We start from the raw sequence: 4,749 nt of genomic DNA on the forward strand, positions 1-4,749 counted from the left end.
AATGGCCCCTGTACCACCTTGGTCACTTTACTCATCTATCTTACAGCCTCTTCTCTCATTAATGCAGGCTGCAAGAACCTCAACAATCTGTACATTGATAAAACAAATGGCCATTTAAAAAATCTATCCTGAATTATGAACATGGCAAGATTGGAATTTAATGCCAATTGCTAAATGTCCTTGAGAACATTGTACGTTTGCCTACAATGCTGTTGAATATACGGCAGGGGGTTCTAGGATTTTGACTAAGCCATAATCAACATTGTTAATGAGTGTGTGACTTGGAGTTAAGGATGGAGGTGCAGATGTCCCTATACACCTGTGACTTAGTCATTCTCGTTGGTGATGCCAAGCTGGGACTCGTCTAGTTGCATTTCTCGTGGGCATAGACCAGTGGTTCCCAACCTTTTTTTGGCCATGCCCCACCTTATCACCTCTAAAATCCTGATGCTCCCCCCCCCATATTTTAGCACGAGCAGACAAAGAAATAATTCTCAGAAAACGGAATTTACTCAAAATAACATCTGAAACATAAACTACATATGTTTACCTGATGCCCCCCTTAAAAATTAAATTGCCCCCCTGTGGGGCGTACGCCCCACGTTGGGAACCACTGGCATAGACTCTCAGATGGCCTCAGAGAGATTATTTGATTTCTATGATCTGAACTGTTGATGTGATCCAGGGCTTATTATTAGATTAGATTCCTTTATTGTCATTCAGACCTTTCGGTCTGAACGAAATTATGTTGCCTGCAGTCATACACAGAACCAATAAAAACAAACACAAATTAAACATCCACCACAGTGAGTTCACCAAGCACATCCTCACTGTGATGGAGGCAACGTCTTAGTCTCCGTCTCTTCCCTCCTTGTTCTCCCTCTGCGCTGAGGCGATCGATCCAGGCCGGAGATGCCGCCCTCCAGTCCAGCGGACCTCCGTGGGGATGTCGCCGCCGCCGAAAGCCGGAACGCCGTCTCCGCTCCGAGACGGCCCGCCACAGCATCAGCTCTGGGCCGCCGCCCCAGCTCCGGGTCCCGCAGTCTCCGCTCCGGGCCGCCGCCCCAGCTCCGGGTCCCGCAGTCTCCGCTCCTGGCCGCCGCCCCAGCTCCGGGTCCCGCAGTCTACGCTCCGGGCCACCGCTCCAGCTCCGGGTCCCGCAGTCTCTGCTCCGGGCCGCTGCCCCAGCTCCGGGCAGCCGCCCCAGCTCCAGGCCGCTGCCCCAGCTCCAGGTCCCGCAGTCTCAGCTCCGAGCCCCGCTGCATCAGCTCCAGGCCGCCGCCGAAAGCCAGAACGCCGCACCAGCAAGTCGGGCCACCACTGCCTCAGCCCCGAAGATGGCCAGCCTCTCGTTGGTGAGTCCTGGCTGGCTCTGCCTCCGTAGCCTCGAGGTCAGTCGCAGGCTGGAGGCCGCCAGCTCCGCCATTAGGCCTCAGCGCAGACGGAGGCAGAGAAGGGGGATACGACACGAAAAAGTCGCATTCCCCCGAAGGAAGAGACAGAGAACATGTTTCACCCCCTCCCCCCCCCCTCTAACACAACCCAACAAACTAAAACTTAACCAAAACATGACAAAAAAAACAACAGAAAGAAGTAAAGACAGACGGACTGCAGGCGAGCCGCAGCTGTTAACAGCGCCGCCACTTCCGGAAACATCCTTGTTGGATGTTCTTCAGCGAATTCATCTGGTATTTCTTGCCTTGCGTAGGGATGGGGAGGATCCACTGTCACTGTCACTCATCTCCATACACGAAGGAAGACAATGTTCTGAGGTTTTCTCCCACGGATTCACAGCTGTTTATCTCCCATCAGTCGCATCTCATCTAATGGAATTGTGTGCCTTGGTACACAGAAATGCTGGAGAAACTCAGCGGGTGCAGCAGCATCTATGGAGCAAAGGAAATAGGCAACGTTTCGGGCCGAAACCCTTCTTCAGACTCAATTATGTGCCTTACTTTGTCTCCTGCACTGCCTATTTGTCATCTTTATGTTTTCTTACTAAGTACTCATCTGAAGAGAACCTGCCAAAATGGCCTTTGCAACCATCTGATCTCTAATGGAAAGATTGCTTGTGGCCACTGGTGTAGCGTGCACAAGTTCAAGTTCAAGTTCAAGTGAGTTTATTGTCATGTGTCCCTGTATAGGACAATGAAATTCTTGCTTTGCTTAAGCACACAGAAAATAGTAGGCATTTACTACAAAACAGATAAATGTGTCCATATACCATGATATAAATATATACACACATGAATAAATAAACTGATAGTGCAAATAACAGAAAGTGGTTGGTAATAATCAGAGTTTTGTCCGAGCCAGGTTTAATAGCCTGATGGCTGAGGGGAAGTAACTATTCCTGAACCTGGTTGTTGCAGTCTTCAGGCTCCTGTACCTTCTACCTGAAGGTAGCAGGGAGATGAGTGTGTGGCCAGGATGGTGTGGGTCTTTGATGATACTGCCAGCCTTTTTGAGGCAGCGACTGCGATAAATCCCCTCGATGGAAGGAAGGTCAGAGCCGATGATGGACTGGGCAGTGTTTACTACTTTTTGTAGTCTTTTCCTTTCCAGGGCGCTCAAATTGCCGAACCAAGCCACGATGCAACCGGTCAGCATGCTCTCGACTGTGCACCTGTAGAAGTTAGAGAGAGTCTTCCTTGACAATCCGACTCTCCGTAATCTTCTCAGGAAGTAGAGGCGCTGATGTGCTTTTTTGATGATTGCATTAGTGTTCTCGGACCAGGAAAGATCTTCAGAGATGTGCACGCCCAGGAATTTGAAGCTCTTGACCCTTTCAACCATCGACCCGTTGATATAAATGGGGCTGTGGGTCCCCCTCCTACTCCTTCCAAAGTCCACAATCAGTTCCTTGGTTTTGCTGGTGTTGAGGGCCAGGTTATTGCGCTGGCACCATATGGACAGTTGCTCGATCTCTCTTCTGTACTCTGACTCATCCCCATCAGTGATACGCCCCACAATAGTGGTGTCGTCAGCGAACTTGATGATGGAGTTCGCACTGTGGTTCGCTACGCAGTCATGGGTATAGAGTGAGTACAGCAGGGGGCTGAGCACGCAGCCTTGAGGTGCTCCCGTGCTGATTGTTATTGAGGCTGACACATTTCCACCAATACGAACAGACTGTGGTCTGTGGACGAGGAAGTCAAGGATCCAGTTGCAGAGGGATGCGCAGAGACCCAGTTCTGCGAGTTTGGTAACCAGTTTGGAGGGGATGATTGTGTTAAATGCCGAGCTGTAATCAATGAATAACAGCCTGACATATGAGTTTTTGTTGTCCAAGTGGTCCAGTGCGGAGTGGAGGGCCAGCGAGATCGCATCCACCGTTGATCTGTTGTGGCGGTACGCGAACTGCAGTGGGTCCAGGTTTTTGTCGATGTAGGAGTTGATTTGCTCCATGATCAACCTCTCAAAGCACTTCATCACCACCGGCGTTAGTGCCACTGGTCGATAGTCATTGAGGCATGTCACCTTACTCTTCTTGGGCACCGGTATAATTGATGCCCTTTTAAAGCAGGTGGGGACCTCAGACCTCAGAAGTGAGAGGTTGAAAATGTCCGTAAAAACTCCCGCCAGTTGGTCCGCACAGGTTTTTAGAACACGACCGGGTATACCATCAGGACCAGGTGCTTTTCGGGGGTTCACCCCTCTGAAGGATTTCCTGACATCGGCCTCTGTGACTGAGACTGAAATTCCATCGCAGCGAATGGGGGATCGGGAAGGCACATCAGTATTCTCCCTGTCAAAGCGTGCGTAAAACGCATTGAGCTCGTCAGGGAGTGATGTTACACCGGCATTCGAGCTGCCTCCTGGTTTTGCCTTGTAGGAGGTGATTGCATTCAGACCCTGCCACAGCTGCCGAACATCTGTCTCGTCCTCCAGTTTGGAGCAGAAGTCCCTTTTGGCCTTTTTGATGGCCTTACCAAGGTCGTATCTGGTCTTCATGTAGGCCACTGTATCATCGGAGGTGAATGCCCTGTGTCTGGACTTCAGGAGAGTGCGGATCTCAAAGTTCATCCAAGGTTTCTGATTGGGAAACACTCGGAAGGTTTTTGTAGGGATGCAGTCCTCCACACATTTCTTTATGAAGTCTGTAACGACTGTGGCATATTCGTTCAAGTCCGTTGCCGAGTCCTTGAACATTGCCCAGTCTACAGACTCCAAACAGTCCTGGAGTTGTTCTTCTGCCCCCCCCCGACCATCTATGTGCTGTCCTCACTTCAGACAAGAGAAAAGTGTTCAAGTCTGTAAAACGGGCTTCTCAAAATTTCTGGGGCGTTTTACGCCCCACACCCAGAAGAACAATATATCAATATATCCACCAAGTGATTTGCTCACTTGGCTGCTTGACAAGCACAAAATGACTATTACCTGGCAGTCTAAATTGACCTAATCTTGCAGTATGATTTTCAATTTTTGACGGGCAAAGTTCACCTCAGCAAAATGAGGCCCATCAGTCATTTTGGTCACTTGCTATTACACACACATAAACGATAATGAAAAGAAGCCAAATGTAATCCATATTGTTTGGGTCAATTGATTGTAAATAGAACAAATATTTTGGCTTTCAAATGGTATCACAATGGACTAGAACATTATACCTGTGTGAGGAGACCAGCCCCTTATTTAGTTTTGAAATCTTGCCTCAGGCAAGTTTGTGTCCTATAATTTTTAAAAAAAGCTAGATTTTACATTAAGATTCAAATCTGAAAACTGTCATGTTGTGACATCAATGCGAGT

The sequence above is a fragment of the Amblyraja radiata genome, chromosome 14 (assembly GCF_010909765.2).
Source record: "Amblyraja radiata isolate CabotCenter1 chromosome 14, sAmbRad1.1.pri, whole genome shotgun sequence".
Lineage (NCBI taxonomy): Eukaryota > Metazoa > Chordata > Chondrichthyes > Rajiformes > Rajidae > Amblyraja > Amblyraja radiata.